This window comes from Aptenodytes patagonicus, chromosome 7 (genome assembly GCF_965638725.1).
Source record: "Aptenodytes patagonicus chromosome 7, bAptPat1.pri.cur, whole genome shotgun sequence".
Taxonomy (NCBI): domain Eukaryota; kingdom Metazoa; phylum Chordata; class Aves; order Sphenisciformes; family Spheniscidae; genus Aptenodytes; species Aptenodytes patagonicus.
Genome location: NC_134955.1, coordinates 60,561,026 through 60,583,776, shown reverse-complemented (window position 1 = coordinate 60,583,776; position 22,751 = coordinate 60,561,026). Strand labels below are relative to the sequence as shown.

Here is a 22,751-nt window from a genome sequence, read left to right as displayed (position 1 = left end):
ATATTAATATTTGCATTAACTTCTGAACACATTTCATGCAAACTAGATGTTTTTGAAAACCAGAATAGATTCAGACTGATTATGTTATCTCTGTAATTAAAATAGCAAAAACTAATGCATGTAGCATAGCTACCAATTTGCATTTTTTTTACTGTATTGATTAAATTGTCTAAACTTGCAAAAGTTAAATCACCAAATAATTTCAAGTCTTGTGTAAAACACCTGGATAATATTTAATGGCTTGAAACTGAGCCAAGTGTCCAGCATGCCGATGAAAGGGGAGTATTTACACAGTTAGTCCTTTCCAACTGTATTGGATATTCTTTTTTCTTTTTCAACAGCAGTTGAGCAGTCATGCTCTGGCCTGAGTTTATTGAACAGATCACTGTCACTGTGATAGGGATAACATCTTCCATCCCCAGTTGTATGATTTTACTGCTTTCCATGCACTGTCTCTAGTTTAATTGGGTGGTATGCCAGTTCAAGTTGCTAAAATGGCAGAAAACTAACTGAGCAGGGAAGACGGGAGACAATGAGACCTTTTGCCAGCAAGCAGTTAATTTGGCTCAGCTGAAACTATGCAACTGCACTTGTGGACAAGGTTTGAGAAGCCAGTGAATTGTCATCATTATGCATGATCGTCAAACATTGGCAGGCTGTTTCTCAAAACGCTTCTTTATTGACTGAAGCAGCTCTCCTGTTTTCTGGCACTCTGTGTCAAATGTAAAGAGAGAACTGAAAACTGAAGCACCACTGGCAGTAAAGAGGCTGGAATAGATGGGTTGAAATTTAAACAATTTTTCCATGCTTGTGCAGGCCAAACTACTCATTAAGGTAACTTTCCTGTCAGGAGTACTGAAACTGCCAGATTATGTCTGAAGGAACTAACTGAGGGAATAAACTACTTCATCAGCACCTGCAATAGACTCTGCTTCTATGCAACCTAGCATGAAAAGCTGCAAAGCCAGTATATTCAACTTCACAAAAAAGCTTAAACATCTTTCAGAAACCTTCACCACTAGCATGGATTTATTATGCCTATCCTGAACTACATTAAATAATTCTTGGGCTGTTCTCAGTCTAAATTGTAAGGCTTTAATTCTCCTCAATTCTTTTAATATCCATTAGTGTTGGATGCCCTGCTGTCATGATCTGCTGTGTTGTAAAGGTTACAAAATAATTTATTCAAAGCTATATAAAAGTCAGACTCTTCTGAGGTAATGAGTAACAGGTCAAATTTTAGAACTTCGTGCATGTAAACAACATGATATTTCATCCCTGCGTGTGACCACATGGTTACAAATGGCAATCATTGACATCACTTGACACAGAACCAGCAGTGCACATTCGAACCATAATTAATCATATGTACGTGTAGTAGTGTCAGTATTGGATACCTTCTAGCTGTAATATTACTCCATATTTTTGTAAAATTTGGACTGGTAAAAAATGAAAAAATGTTCATGTATGATTAATTATACTATCTAAATCTCAGCTTTAAGAATTTTCAGTGACTATGTGGAAGTATTGCATTGAAATACAGATTTCTTTGAGTTTTGTGTGTTCTTAAACCTTTTCATTCTCTTTCTTGCCTCTTAAGTTTAAAAAAACTTACAAGATTTCATTCTGAATGTAGTAAATAACATTACCAGTTATTTAGGCAATTATAGCATTATAGGAAATGTTTGCTAGGAGATTTTTCACTTTTCTTAAAAATTCAGGACTCTCCTTCAGGTAAGGAGTGAAAGCTCATGTTAAGCCCACTTTTCACTGAGCTCCCAGCGGCTTATTGGCAAAACCAGAAGTCAGCTTGCTTATGACTCTTCTGTCGGGGAGCAGCAAGAGTGGAGCTGCTCCATGAGAGAGAAGGAGCTGGGAGCAGAGCGTGGCTACGGCAAAGGCAGGACCTCACTGATCAAGGTACCATCCCAGTGGAGTCAGGATGGCGATAGTCACCGGTCTGAGACAAGGCAAGGTAACAAGTCAGGGGTCCATCCAAGAAGCCCACTCAGGAACAACAGGAGACAGGGCCAAAGACCAGAATGGAGACAAGACTACCTATAATGCAAGTCTGAGCTTACAGGAGACAAGCCCAGAGAGAGGACTACTTATAACATAGGTCTGAGGTTCATCTGGGAGATTGGGGCTAGAGGCAAGACTACCTGCAATGTACGCCTGAGTTCCATCTAGGAAGCTCAGTCACTAAGTCATGCTGGAAGGAGACAGGGCTGGATGCAGCGACAATGTGACAAAGCAGGCCAGGTTTGGGTGCCCAGGCCAGAGCTTAAATGGAACTCCTGGACCAGTTGGAAATGTTGTCACATATGGCTGGTAACTGGCCTGGTATTAGATGTTTTCAGTAGCTATTGTCCATATTCATTAACACATTGATTCTGGATTTCTGTTTGGGCCAACTTAATTTTAAAATGAACATGAAAAACATAAATAATGAGCATGGAGAACTCACGCAATATGTTACTGAGGCATTGTACTGGTTTTGGCTGGGGTAGAGTTAAATATCTTCATGGTAGCTAGTATGGGGCTATGTTTTGGATTTGTGCTGGAAACAGTGTTGATAACACAGGGATGTTTTCATTATTGCTGAGCAGCGCTGACACAGAGTCAAGGCCTTTTCTGCTTCTCACACCACCCCACCAGCAAGTAGGCTGGGGGTGCACAAGAAGTTGGGAGGGGACACAGCCAGGACAGCTGACCCCAACTGACCAAAGGGGTATTCCATACCATATGACGTCATGCTCAGCAATAAAACTGGATGGAGGGGTAGGGAGGTTGGCCGGGGCTGCCATTGCTTAGGGACTGGCTGGGCATTGGTTGGCTGGTGGTGGGGTTTTTTTGTATCACTTGTTTTTCTTTTTTTTCCCCCCTCCTTTGTTGTTTTCTTTTTTTTTTCCCTTTTTTTTTTTTTAATTATTATTAAACTGTCATTATCTCAACCTATGAAACTTCACACTTTTACCCTTTTGGTTCTCTCCCCCATCCCACTGGGGGTAAGTGAGGGAGTGGCTGTGTGGTGCTTAGCTGCCTACTGGGGTTAAACCACGACAGGCATCATTACTGAGATTCAATGATATTCTGCACAAATAATATATAACAAAAATATCTAATAATATCTAATGATAGTTAAAACATTTTATCTGTTTGTGGCCACAGTTTGCACAGTGGTTATTAAGTATTAAAATGACCTACATGTGGGAATTCAGACGATGGTCAAAGTAACAGACAGGCTATTAAGCTAGATGAACCATTTGTCTTACCCAGAATGCCAGTTCCTATGAAAAGTGCCTGCACTTGTGTGCTGATATCCAAACTCCATGGAGATGGGAATTACAAAAACAGAAACATTAAAACACTTTGTACAAATCACTTGATGTTATTCTGCCTCAGTGAAGCAAATAGAAAGATCACAAAAGCAAGACTTTGCTGCATGTCATGTAGTTGAATCTGGGAAAATAAACTCAAAGAAAGGTGTGCAACTCTGCTGGTAACAGATGAAATTAAGATGTCTGCTTTTATGTTTCCACTATTTTTTGTGGTTTTATTTTTTGTGTTTATAATGAGTTGAGAGATACTTAAATTTTAAACAGGATTTTTAATTGGATGTGCCTAGCATTCAGGGGGTATAAGGGACAAGTTTATTTTTGATAGTTTATCTCTTTTTCGTATCCAAATTAGGTATTATTATGGTGTGTTTTGGTGCAATTTTTAGCAGTCTTTGTTGATTCCAGGTTTTTGCTGCATTAAGTGCAGTGTTTCTATTTACGTACTACTGTTCCCTCTTCCCACATGATATCAAAGGAAAGATTAATTTTGTATCAGATGAGTGAGACTAGTAACAGAAAGGTGACTGTAGCTGAGACTCCTACATTTTCATTTTTATCATATTTAAGTTGGTATTTATAGAATGAATGAAGAGATCCAATTAATTTTACCTCCTGTTGATGCCATACAAGATTTTCTCTTTCAACACTTCATACTTTTTTCTGCCTTTTTTAGGATTTGTCATAGCTAATATAGATATATATTTTTATCTCAGTGTGGGAAGAGTTGAAAGACGTACTCAGGAGGCGTACTCAGCACTTAACCCTGCAAGTACCATACGTTTGTAGATGCATGAGGGTCTGCTTCCGAGTATGCTCAGAAGTGTCCAACTTCTCAGATGATGCATATGCAGGATTTGTGATCTGCTTCAGGAGCAATCCGTGCTTCCTGGTCAGAATGTAAGGAGTAGCTTCCATCAACACAGCTTTTGGCTTGCTCCCCCTAGGGCAGGCTGCCTGTATCTACACTGTGCAGTGTTTGGAGGGATCCTGTAGTCTTCTACAGGCCTTTCCACAGCCTTTTTACATGCACAGCACAAATATCGCTCCTCCACTGCGCTCGCCATGTGCAGCGATCATGCCAGTTCTTACTGTGTACCTTAAGATGGATATAGTTTGTTTTTAAGTATTGTTGCCTGGGGCTAGACTGAAATCCCTCAGCATCAAGCAGCCCCCCCCACCTCTCTCTTGGTAGTCAGGGTGATTCCTGCAGTCAAGGTTCCCCTTTGTTCAAGGGCTGTGATAGCCTAGAGTCCTCTGCCACACTGACTCCTCTCGGCACCTTGAAGCCTATCTTTGCATATGAGACATCTGAACAATTTTGAAAGGTTCTGTAATTTGTTCTTTTTTGTTTGTCCAAAATAAAGACAGACATGCTTGCAGCATACCATGTATCTGCTACTATAGCATGTTACCAGACAGGCATGTTACGGGGCATGCCAGGCAAAAGACTTGCAAGGATGATGTTGGAGGATTGGGCCAAGTGGAGGGAGACTTTGTACTCAAACCATTTCCTAGAGCTACCTAGCTAGGAAATGGCTTCTAGGTTTTGTCTGGGAAGAAGCCTTGTTATTTTGCTTCAAAGGGTATTCCAGGAATAATCAAGCATGCACACAGGGTGAATGCTAATGAAGAGGACTTTGGAGCGAAACAGGTGACGATTCAAACTGATAGTATAGGTGCACTCAAAATCTGCTTATGTGTTGTGTTGTGAGTCTTGGTCTGTAATTCAGCTGTAGATTCTACTGGATGGCAAAACTCCCGAGTCCATCATTGTAGATTCGGTTTTTCAACATAAGAGTTATAAGCATTTGTCAACGTCAGCAAACCAGAATATTTTTGCTTAGTCACATTTTAGAAGGTGTCAGCTCCATTTTTCCTGAAGGTTAGAAAAAATCAGATACTCTGAAAGAATTTAGACTGAGCAATTAAACATTGTCAAAGTTTATATGCATTTCAAACTAGAACCTTATAATAGGAAGTGTTAGGCAAACTTAACTACAGATTTCTCTTCCATCTGTATTTATATCATGCTGTGTACTGACTGTCTGGTATGCCTCTACAGACTTTGCCCCAAAGTTAACTTTGTCTGCATCTTGTGTTCAGTATTTATTTTAAAAATTCTGCATAGGTATGAGTTATATTTACGTTTATATCATCATTTCTTAGGCATGTTAGGATTTCTTTTGAACACCAGGCAGGTGAATAAAAGCACTGAGAGACAATAACATGGGAAGACTATTACTAAGAAGTCAAAAAACAAGGCCTTTGACACAGATTTTTTACCTGCATGCCTTCCACAGAAGCATGACATACAATCTTTATACTTGATGCATTCCCTTTGCAAAGAGGTTCACTTTTTTTTTTACTTTATGCTCTTTTTTGCTGTCCACAGTTTTCTCCTGTCCATGAAAATGGCATTTATTGATGTGAGCAGAGCTGATTAATCGCAGCTGTTCTTAGAGGTTTTAATTTCCACAAAAGAGCTCGTGTCTCCAGCATGCTGTATGTCTCTGCTTTTGCTTTTATTGCTGTGCTACATGTTTCTTTCCAACTTTATCAGAAGACTCTCTGTTCATAACGTTTCCTGGCTGTTTAGATCAGTGTTCCATATATGTGTAACATTGATGCAAGATTCAATTGTGAGAGGTGTTTTTCCTTTCCTTTCACAGGGGCTGCCAAGATAGTTTTATGGGCAGCCCTCTGCCTGTCTTGTGTTTTTTAATTTATAGAATAAATGCCCAGATTACTTCATGGACTCCTTTAGTTTTATTTCAGAGAAAGAATTAGCAGGCATTTGAACTAAAGTTAGCTGCTTTTCAATAGAAATTGAAATGGAAAATCCCTGTTATTAGCATATAAAAGAGGCAGATTGGTAACTGCCTGTCCGTAATTCCCATGGCACTTTAAATTTAAAGCTTCTTCCATATATGTAAAGAGGATAATGGTAATAAGGTAAATAAAGTGTGTAAATAAATGAGATAAGGTATGTAAGATGTATGTAAGATACATAAATAAAGGATTCTTTACATACATTTATGTAGAAATCGTACTCCTCACCCCAAGTTAATTGGATTTTTGCAACTTACTTTACTAAGTTGGATTTGAATTTTAGTTCTGCTAAATATGTTAAGGCATTTTAATATTTATCTAAAATGTTAGAAACTAGATGAACTAATAGCTAATCTTTTACGATTTTTTTTTTTAATTTACTTGTATTATGGAACCAATCAGAGGTTTTAACTCAAGACTGAAGTACCATGGCACTGTATATGAAATGCCAGTAAGGAAATGTCCTTTTCACAGAAAGGTCTGGTTTTGCTATGTACTTCCCTAATGGTATGCTTCATAAATAGTATTATTCAATTAAATGCTAAATTAGCTCTATGCGTAAGTTGTGGGCTTGAAGCCAGAATGAGAGGAAAATGATCCAAAGCTGTCCAATTAAAAAAAAATTACTATGTATATATTACTTATGAGATGCAAAGGCTCAGTAGTCACTCAGATGTGTGAATTCAAGCTTTGACTGTGCATTTCCAGGCTGCTGAGCTGTATATAGGTCCTGTGTCATTTGGTCTGAAGAGGCAAAGTTGATCATTTATGATGTTGACCATTACGTTCCTGTGCATGCTGTTGGCTGCAGAAGCTGGTATACTATACCCAGCTAGCCCAACAGGCTGTGGTAGGCTTGAGTGAATCTTGAATATATACGGTACAGCAGGTATATTCAAGAGCCTCTTAGCCAACTTTCTGATTATTCTGTAAATGTTACAGAGGAAGTGGATTTCTGAGAGGTGATAAGTTCAGTTGCTTTGTGTTTAAAAGGTCTTTTTATGGTCTACCATTAATTGCTACTGGTAAATACTGATGGCTAACAAAAATGTCTTGGAAAAAGCCCGGAGGAATACTCTGTGAGCTCAGCAAAGGACTGGGATTTGGAAGATCTGGATCCTATTCTTAATTTAACCATTGATATGCAGCGTGATTTTGGCAAGTTAATCTCTCTGTTTCTGTTTCTTTTTCACATCTTTTATCTCTCTTGTCTATCTTTACTGCAATTTGTCCCTACAGTGCCTAGAATAAGGAGGGAGGCAAACTTGACTGTGATTCCAATAACGGTGATAACAAATAATATTAAATACAAAGTAAGTTTCAATCATTCTATTGAAGTATGATTGTAATGGGTTTGTATAGGTATACAGTGGTACAGATTTAAATTATGTGTTCAGCCATCTTTACCCTAAAGGATTGAATCCTGTCAGAGAGCTGTCTTTAGCATTCATCTTCATGTTCTGTACCAAGCTGAGAGAAGTTAGACTTGAAGATAATGTCCATGGATGTCAAGGAGGTAATATAGTTGTATTTGTAACAATTCTGACTCAACAACTCTATGACCTACAGCTAAATGTCTGCAGCTCTTTTACAGGTGTAATTCCCTTTCATGCCTGATACATTTTCAAAAACATTCTCATTAAAAACACTTTCATATGATACTGACCTTATGTTTGAACACGACAGATTAATTATTTCTCAGATGGCTATTGCTAGGCTTATTCCAAATACACGCTGATGGTATTTTTCTTTTCAAAGGAAAAGTGCTTCTGCATTATGACCAATTTTGCTGTCAGGTTCCAGGTGATATAGGCAGCCTTTGGGTCTTGTTTGAAACCCTACCAGTTTCAGTTGGGTTCCATGAAAACATAAGTGTGGTTCTGTTCAGCAAACATGAAAAAACCCTATAATAAATGAAAAGCTCACAGAGACCACTGAACATGGTAAGCTTTATTGAGAAGAGTAGCTGCCAGCCTTCTCTAGGCTTCCTGCAAAAGGAAGTTACAATCACTTGATTTTTATCAATTTATTAATGCTTTTTTGACAATACAGATATTTTGCATCCATACTGTATGTTTGTATCACTACTGAAAATTCTTGTGCCTTGAGCGTACAAAAGAAGAACAAATCATGTCCTTCATGCCAGGCTTTGTGAAAGCAATAGTCTGTCTCATTACATCAGTTTTTTCCGTTCATCTCAGGATGATTTTCTTCTCTTTGTTTTTTTGTTTAAAAGTTAATTTAGTCATTGAAAAAATACCTGATAGACACTAATGGAAACTGACCACTGAACAAGTGTAATATGTGCTAAGTCCATTGTCCCACTTGCACCTGGGTTTCAAACTTGTTTTAAAGGGCTGAACCTTTAGACATAAAAGTATAATCAAGTCTTCTGGCCTACTCAACCCTGAGTTTGAAAACAGCATGCCAGCTTTGTTAACCAGATTGTACAGGAAAAGCTAGACTAAGACTGGTTATTACATATTGGCTATTGAATACCTGTCAAATAGTAACTTTCAGTTATGATCAACATGAAGCAGATCTGAAGCAGTTACTGAGATGAAAAGCTGTGTATCCCATTACCAGTCACTTGAGCCGTTCAGTGTCCATCTGCTGATTTGAGAAGAAAACATCATTAATAATGTATTCACGGATTGTGCTCTAGCTTTTATGTTGCAATTAGTTCTTCCAGCATGACCTATCTCAGTGTTATTTAGCTTCTGAGCTCTAACGTCTCCTTAGTAGCCATGGCAAGGTGCTCGGTATTTTCTGCTTTAGGGGATAAAAGGAATTAAAACATATGATGTGACATTAAAATTGATCCATGAGTATGAGGTTGCTTAGTTTTTATGTAAGAATCTACACTACATTAATATGTTTTATCACTGCTTCAGAATACTTTTGCAAAAGAGGGAGTCTGAGCAAAAAAGAGTAACTTGTATCAGTTTATTACAGCTAACACAACTACACTAATCTTGATAATATAAATCACTTAATGCTATGAAGTGAGTAAGGTAATGTTTTGGACTTAGGGAGCTGAATGCTGATATAAACTGGTGCAGCTCCATCAAAGTCAGTGGAAATGTCAATGCCAGAAAAATGGCCAAGAATATCTAGAGAATTTTGTTTGGTTTGGACAGTGTTTTAACATTTTTAATTAACAGTTCCACCAGGCACAATAAAACTATTGCATTAGAACTTAAGCCATTCAATCCCATAATTTATAGTCTTATCATTTGAGGGAGTTGTTTTGTTTTTAAATTGCTGAACAATATGATCTGAAAAATTGTCAGAATTAAAGCCTGCAGCCAAAACAAGACAGTATTAGCTGTTAAGCTCTTAATGTCGATGAAAGTCTTGCTCTTTTGAAGTATTGATCTTTTTTCTTTTTTCCTTAGAATGGGCAGTTTGTATACACTGGGAAAGTAATTATGTGTCTGGGAGAAAATGGCATGCAGTTGTAGTCCTTGATCCAAGACATTTGCAAAATAAAAGTTCTTTTTTATCTATGATTTTTTTAATTTTTTTTTCTTTTTTAATATCATCACTGGCCAAAACACCCAAAGACTTGGCTGTTTATCTCTGATACAGATCTCTGCAGTTTTCATGCCTTTGTGGCTTCAAGATTGTATTACTGCAGTACACAGGTACCAAGGAGCTATAGCTATGGCAACCAATGCCTGATAGGTAACTGACAGCATGAATTACAGAATCTCTAAGGATTTGCTGCAGACTGGTCTCCCTGCTGGTCTGACTGCTCATTTTTTTTGACCTTCAGGACCAGGATCAAGGCCTTTTCTGTTGTATTATTCATCCTTCTGTAAGAAACTCTAAAGAGTTTGTATAGATAAACAGGCACAGATGGATCTTAAACTGGCTTAGGAGGGGATTTTTTTGCAGTCATGCTTATTCTAATTCTTCAAGTGAGACAAACTGTGTCTCATTTTTGCCAGTATCAGTATTGCTACATCTACGGCAGCACTTTTACCAACACAACTAGCTCATTCAGAAGGGTATTTTTCACAACCCTGACTGACTTAGTGGTGTAAGTAAATCCTGAAGTCCAACTCAACCTCAGATATATTCACAGTTGCTTAATAATGTACATTTAAAAACAAAACTGAAGGTGCCTGGACAGCTATGCCTTCAGCAAAGTATCCTGTTAGTGCAGATATAATAATATTATGTAGTAATAATAATAACAATGACTTAATTGAGCAATCCAGGACACATGTTCTGACATTGCAACAGAATTGCATATAAAGGTTTCAGAGAAAATTAAATTAATTCATAAGAAAATGAGAACTACAACTTAAAACAAGTTTCAGCAGTCAGAGGAAAAAAAAAGTCTGAATGAAGCACTTCATAGTATAGAAGATCTGATAGATTTTATGGATTTCTTTAGAGTGTGGCGATCACACGCAGGAATTTATTGCTTAAATATCATCAGCGGTAATGCTTGGTATTAACATACATTGCTACAAAAATTCACTAAAACAGGAGTAAAATACATTTACAAAACCAACCACAGTAAGGTGACTTTATCTCTACAAACATAAGGCTTAAAGAAGCAGTTCACAAGAAAAAATCCCTGTAAAATGTTACTGGCGTTTGCTGGATTCAAAGTTATGCAGATTCACTTCATTTTGAATTAAGATGATCTAATGAAATTTAATGAAGTTATAATCCTAACTGAATTTAAATCACTCTACTTGGAAGACTCATATAATGCTTCAGTTGTGGAGTGGCAAAGCTGAAGAATTTGGTTTTCTTTTTTTTAGCAACTACTAGTTTCTTTTTCTAGTGGCTGCTTTCAGTACTGACAACAAACTTTCAGAAATTGTTAGGAGAGTTCCCCAAGATTCAGTGTTGCCTGATGTTATTGATGAACTGATAGCTAAGAAGAGATAAGAGAATTATTTACATGGTGATTTTTGCACAAGAGCATAGAGAAAATATGCTAAGTGTATGTGTTTATAAGCAAAAAAAAAAATCCAAGAAAGGTGACAGATTTTTTCTTAATTATTAATAGCTTTTGTATATACCTAGTTCAGATCCTTTTTCCTAAAAATGTCATGTTACTATTACTAACAACACGAGTGGACCAGTCTGATGCAATACCATTTTCCCAGTGTGTATTGATTTTAGTAATATTGTAAATGAGTAGTGATTTTTGTCTCACAACACTTTAGGATCATAAAAGAATTATAAATATGTCGGAAAGGTGGAATATGCATGGTGAGATAATCCAGGATAACCGGTTGCTTCTCAGTTTTTTTTCTTAAAAATCTATGACAAGCACATTTAAATTTACTTAAAAACCTTTGGTAAAGAAGGTTTTACAGCCTTCTTAGTGGGTCTGTTGCTTGGCTTCCCATCCATTACTGAATTATCATAATATATGTTCTAATTCTTCTCAATGTAAGTTTTAATTAATATTTCCTGTGCTTCTTCCAGTCCTTCTAGTGGATACATTGAGCAGTAGATGATCATCTTTTTATAACTACCTTTCATGTATCAAGAGAATTATGAAGTCCTGCACTCTTTCAGATCCTTCACCTCTCTCGTAGGTCTCATTTTCTAAGCCACTTTTACTGTTAATTTTCTTCTCGGGATGGAGCTCTTCCATAAATACTAACAGTTGCTAAACCTATTGACTTTTTAAATTAAAGCAATACAAAATAACTGAGTAAATACACACATTAATTTAAGTATTGTCATATTAGTAATATAAACATATATTGTGAACACATAATAGACATTAAGGAAAAATGGTCTCTAGTTCTGAACAGTATAATGTTCAGTATGTCAAGCATAGGTCTAAATGAGTTGACTGTGTTCCACTGTAGATTTCAGTTGCTGAAAACAAGTGTGTAAAATATGTCCTGGCCTTCTATTGAAGAAGAATGTCCACACCATCACCAGACTAAATTTAGATTTTTATTTTTTCCAGAAATTAGAATTCTGATTCTGAACATGGAGAAACTTACAGCTGTACTGCATCAGGTAGAGCTCTGGGGCATGGCCGGGACAGTTTCTCCTCCTTTCCTTTCTTATTCCTGATGACAGCAATTTACTATGGCTTTTTATTTGATACAGCGTACTCCTCAAACTTGTGCAAGTTTTTTTCTATGTTCTGTCTGCATGCTTTAATTGAAGACTGCAGCTGATTTATCTCTGCTTTGCCCAAGTGAAGGTGTAAGCAATGTGTTACAGGAGTAAGTTTCTTATTCCCTGTTATTGCTGTAAGTGAGTATACCTGAGCTTGGCCGGATCTGGTTCCTAGTCCTCAGTAGGCCATCAGTCAATTTTCAAGTCTGATACCTGTAACTCTCACCAATAGCCTCACTTTTCATCAAGCAAATAAAATAATTTTAATGCTGCAATGAAGTAGGAACATGCTATAATAATGAAAGCAAAGACACTTTGAAAAATAATCAAAACAAAGACACTTTTAAGAGCACAGAATCCCACAGGTATTTCATCAGGATGCATGATGAACCTTCTGGTTTTGATCAAAACAAAGGCTTCAGGGTTTGTCAGGCAAAACCAATATATCTTTAATTGAAATATAAATGTTCTTTGCTGGCTTTGGAAAATAAGTAACTTGAACTATATAGTGATTTCATGTACTTAATGTGGGTGCATAGTAGTATGACAACACTATCCTCTAGTGGCAGTATGAGTTAACACAAGTCTCAGTCTACATAAATGTGGATTGGTTTATATGTGTTGAAAAGATGGTATGTTGCCCACATTAGTATTTATAAATTCAGATTTTTGTTTTACATAACATAATAAGAAATAATTAACCAAATGCTGCATACAATGTGGTGATAATACATGCTTCAACCTCCAGCATCAGGTGCACTAGGTATATTTTTATGGGACTATAAAACAGAGTATATATATATATATGATTTCTTGTCGTTTTCCAGACCATCAAACTTCTGTAGTTGTATTCTGCTATGGTAGCTTTTTCATAGGTATGTCTAATATGGTAGGATCACTAGTTGGTTTTTAGTCTATTGCTGAACTCTGGCATTAAAATCTAACTCTCATGGTAAGAATGTCTCTAGACACTAGTATCCACAAGCACATAAAATATCCTTAATTTCTTTTTTCAGTTTGAAATTTCAAAAAGTCAGTGTATAGCTTAAAGGAAAATAAGGAAAGGCAAGATTTTGTGTAAGAGAATAAATTCAGAGATTTCAATGCATCAGTTTTTCAAACTTACCCACTAAAAGGGCTAGTCTAGACTGAAAATGTATTTGCTTACTGTGAAGATAGATGTTACAAAAAATGAAACGATTTCTCACTCATCCTCTAAAAGTGTTCCTGCTCTGGACGTTTGGAAATTTATCTATCTATGTAAAAAATCCTATGAGAGTTGTCTTTTTTGGTGGGTGGGAGTTTTTTGGTGTTGGTTGGGTTTTTTTTTAATATTCTGACACATTTTGGAGAAATTTTATCTAAAAATTTCATAATGTATTTTGGGAATAGAGAGGTTACGATGCTTCCTATTCACGCATGCCCCATATAAATCCAAGGCAAAGTGGAAGCAGGAAACAGGGAAGACCCAGTTAAAGACACATCTCTAGCTTTTCGTGTGGAGTGATTTCTGCAAGTGATGAGCAGAACAGATGGGAATGAAAGTGTTGATGTTTTCATTGTTCTGATTTTACCTTCAAAGACCATTTGGCATACAGCCAGCTCACTTGTGTATCAGGTCCAGTTAGAGGACCTGGCTGGCTTAACAATGCTTTCATTTCCCTTCTCCACACCCAGACAGTCAGCAAACATGTTTTAGAAGATAGGATTGCAAAATGTTTGCATTACTTTTTTTTTCTCTGAGGTCTGCGCTTGGACCAAAGGAGATACTTGATCTGGACAGTTCATGTGCACAGAGAGAAGTCATTGTCTTGTTGTCTTTGTTCCACAATCCCCTTGAGCAGTGTTTGCTATAATGGTATAAACTGCAGTGGTAAATTGCGATGTGAAAACATAAAATTTGTGACAACATAATTGTAGCCACAGAACAATAATTAGTCAAGAAACAATTCTCTTGAATGAGACAACAACTATTTTTAAAGTGTCAATAAAAACTATTAGTAGTATAAGTAGTGCCCCACTAAGGGTCGGATGTAACTATGCAATGAACAGTGTTATTTAAAAAATGTCATGTGAAGACTTCAGATGTTATTGCACTTGGAAGATGTTATTCAGGGGCTTGTGGTGAGTTACGGAGCCTTTTGCTTCTGATTCATCAGTTTAATTCCAGTTCACATTGCCAGTGACAAAATATATAATGGCAGATCATAGCACTGTGTTTCATGAGCTAACTGTATGTGTCCAGTCCCCCAAAAATATAGCTAGAAGTTCACATTGCAGATTGGCTAACTGTGGAAAACACCAACCGGTAATTTTGTTGGCAGTGTTTGTTACCAATGCTTGAATGGCCAATGAAGATTGAATTGTCCTTTTTCCTCTAGTTCCTCTCTGAAAGTTGAGCATTGTCAATGGGACATACAGAGAAATCTCAGAATTTCTGCCTCTGCTATGTGTGCTCTGCAGATAAATAAAGAAATGAAAAATAATGTCAGGGAAAAATAATACCCAGGTGTCCTGGGGGAAATGCTTGTGAGGATCTGTGAAAGGGAACTGTATGTTAGTGACAGGCCGCAATCTGTTTGTGTGAAGACAGGCCCTACATCATAGGGGATCAAAAGAATGTTCTTTATCTCTTAAGCTATGTTAAAATAAGCCTGTGGTGTAGAAAGAGTGGAAAAACTTTGATCATAGCTCCACATTCTCTTCAATAGGTCAGCACCACCAGGTGAATCTGTCTCCTGTTTCTACTTCCATTTGCCTGATTCTCTTGAATTCCGTGTTTCTCAATTCTGTGTATCTAGAACTAATAACTTAAGGGCATAAGAAGATGGAGTTTACTGTTAAATGGGTTATTATGTGTTTTAGTGTTCCTGTTGACTAAAAACAAATTAATTTGATATTATGTTACTGAAAAACACATTCACTTGATGACTCTATCAGTGTTTTTTGGAATATGTTTTGTTTTCTTCGTATGTATTTTGCCTTGAAAAGGGAATTTTTTAAAATTTTCTTTGGAAAAATACGGTGTTTATGTAGTAAGCAGTACAATAAAACAAATGTTAATTATAATTTGCAGTTTCACATGTTCATAATTGCAAGAATGTTGCCCTAAATACAAATACAGGAATTTAAGAACTATTCTGAAACATATGAAAACATTATATTTAGCTATGAAGCATCATAGTCTAATGGTTTATTGTTTAGGATTCCAGTGCAGTGTTTTTCTCAGTGTTTCACTGAAGTATAGAATAGACATTAGAAGAGCTCTGGAATAAACACAGACTTTCTTATCTATTATCATATTTTCAAATGGGGCTTGACTGCTGGCTCTGCAGAACTGAATTAGCAGGACAAATAACACAGGAAGAATAGCCAAAGCTCCTTGGATAATGTCCTTCTTCTGTGCTGACCTACAACATGGTTCATTTTATGTACTCATTTAAAATTTGGGCTGCCTGCTGATATGCACAGAAAAAGTACAATAATGGCAGAGTGTTCTCTTCTAATAGAAATCTGTAAAGAAATAAAGGAAATAAAATAATCAAATGTATTTCTCACAGGTCACTGAAGAGCTATAATGTCATGTGCAGATAATAGTTGCATACTAACAATCTGGAGAATGTGAACTTGCGATCTAGCACAGTCATACTCTGTTTCCATTAATAACCACATGAACCAGCCCCTGTTACGGTATAACGGCATGCTGTATGCAATGATTAGAGTATTAGATCTTTCATATGGTGAATATGTCACTTTAGAAATGGCTTCACTGAATTCAATTCATTAGGGCAGGTGTTCTTCAGTGTGAATGAGGATATCGTCTTGCCCTGAATAAGGCAGCAAACAGAGTCCTATTGCATTGGCTAAGAAATTGCAGAGGCAAAATGTCTCTGTTTTTCTGGTGGTTGACTAAAAACATAAGAAAGAAAAATCAATATGTAACAGAGGACAGAAGAAACAAATACATTGAAGAGATTGACTTTGATTTGCGGAGGCTGCTTTTTCACTACAATTTCAGGTATGCCAGTGGGAAGTATGCCTTCTCTTTCTCTCCGCTGACACTATCCCGTACATCTGGAAGAAATTGGTCTTAAAAAAGGGCCTTGGCCTCTCAAGTTAGAGAAGCAGACCAACAGTATGTGGCAGAGCTATGACAACAAATCTGAAAATCTGTCTTCACTGATTTCAGTTACTGTCATGTTAGATTTGATGCAAAACTTTCAGTATCAACTTGATGTTACGTGTATTGCTACCTGAGCTAAATACTTGGAAAGTATTAAGAATTACTTTTTAGTATAAGTTGAATAGACAGATCATACAACCATGTGCTGAGAATTGATTTGAATTGAACAGGATGCATAAGAGCCTTAAAATATTTAAAAAGTAAAGTACAATAAAGTGTAGCTGTAAAATAGTCTTTATAACGTAGAACTGCAGAGAGCAGAATCCTCTGCCAAGTTAGACTCTTTGTCAACTGATTAATCTCTCTAGAATAAAAAGCCTTGTGATTTCCCATAATATGAAGTCAGAAAAAAATGTGTTTACTAAGAAAAGATAGAGAGAAAAAATTTTATTACTAAATACTGTATTTTATATGATGGTATATTTTTCATATCAATTCATTTGCTATCAGTTTTGAAAATTAAAGTGTTTTCAGTGTACACCTTCATGGAATTTGTGAGGAAAAAATACCACATAATTTTTTCACTTTGCAATCTTTTAAAGAAATGTCCCTAGATACGGTATAAATCAGAATTTGGCTTGTGAAAGGGACAGCTCCTCCTTGGATTCAACACAGACATAGGGTACAGGCTGGTATATTCTGATGAAGAGATTGCAAATCTTATATGAGGAAAAGGGAAGTTAATTGGTGATACTGAAAAAGAAGCTATGTCCTACTTCTCATTTGTTAAATAATATTGCATATTGTCAATAGGATGAAATGACAAAAGTACTAGTTTGTTACCAAGTAGAACAGAAGGCCAGAACACGGCTACTTAAATAAAAAATTAGTGGTGCTATTTGCTGAATTGGGACTATGTAAGAGAATAAGTACTCACCATCGTGAAAAAGGAAAGTAATTCATAATCTGGCCCTGGGAGCCATTCGCTATTAAATTTCATACCTTATGTTTTAAACTGAGAACCTTTAGAGGTGAGGGGGGAGTTGTTTCTTCAAGTTGTAAGTGACACAATTGCTAGGTGCATATTTCTTTACAGGCTTTCTCTGAAATAGAAGTTGCGGACTACAGCTGGAAGGACATGGTACTAAAGTGATCAGTAGATTGGTTTGGCATGGGAGAGCCTGTTTTTGTATTTTAATAAGTTAACAAATCAAACAGATGTGAAATAAAAAAATACATCCTAAATTAAGAAAGAGTTATAAAAGTTTTGGTCAAAATATTGTGTAACAAAAGTACTACCAGACAGAGGGAGTCACACAGCTTTTTCAAGGAGTGCCTTTTTCTGTATTTGAGCAGCTCTCTCTTGGGAAACAGTGCTACAAAAATTGCTGGTAACAGAGTATGACAGGACTAAGTGCTTTAAGAATAATAAGCATTTTGGCTAAACCAAATAGTGTTATGGTGTTATAATAGACTAAAATAATTTTAATTCTTAAATTTTCTGAGTAATTATGTCAGTCCTTGTTCTCTTCAGGACAGAATACCTATTCTTCATTGACATATCTTTTAAAAAACAATCATTAAATTCTACATTCTTCTTTACAGTTTGAGAATACAAACTTGTGTGTAGGGGAATTAGCAACATTAGCCAAATGTTATACTTTCAAAAATATTTAACTAAGTAATAATCTTATTATATGGGTGTGTGTGTGTTTGTTTGTTTAATTAGGTTCTAAAACAAAGTCATTGCTGCTAATACTTTTTGACCAGATTTTAGAAAACCCCACAGGATTCTACAGTCTAACCATTCTTTCATTAAATGTCTGTCGTTGATAATACCACTTTTCTAAGTAATTTGCTACTCAAAAGAAATAAGTGGATACTTTGAGAAACATGCCATGCAGTGTCTCAGACTGCTCTCTTGCCAAATAAATGTTTTTAGCACCTTACATTCTGTTCTTTAAAAGTATCAAAGAGGGTGAGCTACTAAGCCAAATTCCCCTCAGGATTTGAGAATGTGACTCTGTAATCTTGTGTAAAGAGGTATTAACAATATTAGTCACAGTACTCTGCTTTTTCCATATTCCTGACTAATTCCTGATGTGGCCGTCCTTGCACAAGCAGAAGTCTCATTAGCATTAACACATTTATCAAAGCTTTCTAAAAAATTACTGAGATTTGTAGAAGAGTGCTCCTGTTACTTACAGAAACAGCATCATTTATTTTTATTTACTAATGCATGTAAGAGTTGTAAAAAAACCCCACTGGAATCGTGAATCAGCAATGTTTTATATCAGGGGATGCCTGGGTAGGGACCAAGGGGAGGATTTTAGGCAGCTGGGCTTTACTACTGTAAATAATCAAATTTATTTTTAAGCACTGCCTGCGTAAGAATTGTATGATAAAGCCATTGAAATGATGATTCACAACACTTAATGATAATGGGCTGGTTTTCTTGGCAAAGGAGCAGCAGGGAAATACTTAAAACTTTCAGATTCTAAATTCACTTTTGCATCAGCCCTTGGAGCGTTACAAAAAGGGGACCACTCAAACTCCTTACCCTAGTTATGATCCATATGAGGCAGTCCACCAGCTGGAATTGTTGTCCCAGTTACTAATAGACTGTAGGAATTGGTTATACTGGATTCCAGCTGGCTGGGAGTGATTTTTGTGATCAGGGAATTCTATCTAGAGAGAAGTATCCAGTCTTTTTTTGATGTTCAAGCAATGTGGTAAGAGCAGACTAGACCACAAAATGTGACCCCAAAAGTGTGTTAGAGTAGCTGATTTACTAAAGGAGGTGTTGAATAAAATGTCTACTCCATTCAGTTTTATCATCAAAAGAAAAACACCTGCATAAGGAGTCCAAGATCTGGTCCTTACTGTGCTTTCTTTACCCTTTCATTCCTTGTTTTGTTACCTTTGTGGATTTTGAGTACATACAACAAGTCAGCAAATGAAGAATCAGGTGCTTTTTAAACTATTAGTTACAACATCCATTTTTCTTTCTGTGGATGTTGATATTTTAACTTCCCTTAATGTTTCATTGACTGCTTAAAATTTTTGTTAATTTGTTTTAATCAGTTTAATATAATTTGAAGATCATGTAAATGTATAGGGTTTTTTTTTCCCTCAATTGTCTCTTCATTGCTTGAATTCTTTACTGATTTCAGTGAAACACAAAAATTTATTTCATGTCACAAGAAGAATTCTGAAAACTGAGTGGTATCAAGAATGATGGAGGCTCTATAGATTAAAGAATATCTGCATTTAAAAGCTAACAACCTAATAACCTTATTTATTCTGGGTATGTGTGCCTATGACTTATGTAACACTATATTTTTTGTTCCAGATTTAAGTATTTTCTTGTGATTGCTTTGGGCTAAATTTTTTTGTGTTTGGCTGTGAAAATAGTCTCTTTTTTTGGAAACTGATTATGTTAAAATGCTATAAAACTACTGACAAATAGGTGCCTCATCAATAATTTTTTTACGTGGTATAGATTAAAAAGTACATTTGTATTAAGGTGGAACAGTTGCACGTTTTGAGATTAGCAATAGTGTAACAATATCAAATTTGAGAAGAGAGCGCTCAGCATTTTTAGGATTCCTATCACTGATTTATTGGAAGGAAAGAGCTGTGGACTATGTTAAATCTTACTAATATAAAAATACATCCTGACTTATTGATGCATTAATACTAATGAAGCAGTAGATATAGGTTATAGTGCAAATACCAATAGTGGGGGCTGCTGCTAAGCAAGTTCTACTGCCAAATTAAAAAAAAAAGATGATTCTAAGAATGGAGTCTTTAAAATGTTCAATCTATACATTAATATGTGGGTAACGTTCTCATTTTCTCACTGAGAATCTATTTGCTAATAAACTATCTCATGAGACTTGTTAAATAAGGAGCCTGCAAGTTGTTTGCAGTATTTTTGATTTATTTAGTGCAAATAATCTAAGAATATATAAGTACTTAACAAATATTAATAAAGTAAACATCTAATCAGAATTCTATCAGAACTAATTATTCTAATTAATCTAATTAATTCTGATAAGAAATATTATATCTGTTTTATAGATGACTAAACAGAGGCCTGGAAAGGAGATGTGACTGGTCAAATACTACACAGAAGATCTGTTAAAGAAGTTGGGACACATTAACCTGAGTGGCAAATAATACAGTAGGTATTCTCTTATCTGTCTTGATAACTGTTTCGTTCCCATAGCTACTAATGGACTGGTGAAAAAACATAAAAACTCAATTCATATTTCATTTTCTTAAAAACAAAACACAAAGTGATGATACTCATGTAGAAAGCCAAAAAACCCCAAAGTTTTAAATAACCAATGTCTCTCAAAAGGAGGAAGACTTTTTCTTCCTTTTACCGGGCTCCTTGAAATTAGGAATTTTCTGGTTAACAAGCCAATAATGAAAAATCCTTCTGCACTGCTATTTGCACAATTCAGATTCCAATTGGATAATCCTCCATCCTGACTCCTACAACTTTGTGGGAAATTTATTGATTACTACTTTCATAAAGAAATTTTAAGGAATTAATAAGCTAAATGTTTACGTAGTTAAATGCAGTATGATCTCTAAGAATAAAGTCCAAAACATTTGAACTAACATTTTCAAGCTTAGGTGCTAAAACGTCGTTCCTCAACACCCTTATAGGCTCACAAACAATCAAATTGCTGACTATCTTCCAAAAAGTTCAAGTCACTTTTATTTTGGAATCTAAACTTACATTTAGGGATGCAACTTTCAGGCACTAATGGCTGATTTGCAGCAAATTTGAATAGTTCATTTGATGATCCATAAATGAAATCCAGAAGACTCATCAATTTCCTAAGTCCTCACCACCACTAAATTTATAGAACTGCTGTAAGTGAACTGTTGTATTCTGCTATGGTATCTGTGGGCTCCTTGATGTAGACGTGCATCCTAAGTGACTGTCAGAACAAGACCTAGGTGTATATCATTCCTGTTTCCCCATCGATCTAATGCTGTCATTTGTGTTGAATGGGGACCTAAAGATACAGGCAGAAAGTTTTCAGTTTGGATAGTTTTCCAGTCTGAACAAAATCAGGGGAGCTGGATGACAAGGGTAAAATCTACTCCACATCTTAGGATCACAAGCCATGAGAATTCAGTCCTGTTATGTTTTAAAATAAATAGAGATCTCCTTACAGACTACAATAGAATAATATCTCAGGGAAAAATTATGACTGTATTTACTGAAGAATTTTCCAGTCTTGCAGATTTTAGTGAAAATGTTATTGTCCTATTTTTCAGAATTATCTTAGTTTCTAAAATTGATAATATAGAATGTAGAAACTATATTTAGTAACTTAGGGATATAGACTGTATAGCACTTCAAGGAAAGGTGACAGTAGGCATCAGTGTTTTTTGGACAGTATTTTTTGTTGCAGAGGAACATTAATAGTAAAACTGGCAAAAAGAGAACTAAGCAAGTGCAAGGGGGCAAATAAGGATAAAGGGCCACATCCTGCAAAGTGCTGAACATGTTTTGAGGCGCTGACTGCCTTTAACTCTTGTTGACTCCAGCATGCAAGGAGGGTGGATTGAAAGAATGTGTGTATGTGCATGTGTGTGGAATCAAAGAACCTTATTTGAACTCGTCTTTGGGTTATAGCCAAGTACTTTAAGTCAAGACGATAGTCAGATGCTTGGACTATGAAAGGTACTTAATGCAAAAGAAAAAAAAAGGAATATAGCTGCTTTGGTTTTGATCTTGCTCATGTGATAAAAGTTCCAATAGCTTCCGATCCTACCGGCAGGTCCAAAGGCCTTCTCTAATTATATTTATATAAATGTTAATAACTATTTAGGGCTTTAAACTAGAGCTGCCGGGGGAGGGGAACCTCAATCCATCCCACTCCTACCAGTTTTATGCCAGGGCCAGCAATAGGTGCCCAGAGCCTGGAGAAGGATCACAGGTCAGCAGGAGAGCGCCTGAAGAGCAGCACAAAGGAACTCCAGCCAGTAAGACAGCTTCATCGGGGGCCCAACTTAAATGCCTCTATGCAAACGCACGTAGCATGGGGAATAAACGAGGAGTTAGGGACGTGCACACGCCAGCAGGGCTACGACCTTATTGGCATCATGGAGGCATGGTGGGGTGGCTCCTATGATTGGAGTGTTGGGATGGAGGGATACAGGCTCTTTAGGAAGGACAGGCAGGGGAGACGGGGAGGGGGTGTCGCCCTCTATGTCAGTGGCCAGCTGGAGTGCATGGAGCTCTGCCTGGGGATGGATGAGGAGCCGACCGAGAGCTTGTGGGTCAGAATTAAAGGGAAGGCAGGGACAGGTGACATTAC

At 36.5% G+C, this 22,751-nt stretch overlaps 1 long non-coding RNA gene across 1 annotated transcript in view; it reads left to right on the top strand.

Moving 5' to 3' along the window:
• Positions 1-22,751, top strand: part of LOC143162871 (uncharacterized) — a 50,129-nt gene that overhangs the window by 2,195 nt on the left and 25,183 nt on the right. The window contains exon 2 of the long non-coding RNA XR_012995811.1: positions 20,488-20,590. This is a non-coding gene — a long non-coding RNA (uncharacterized LOC143162871). The remainder of the gene's footprint in view (positions 1-20,487; positions 20,591-22,751) is intronic.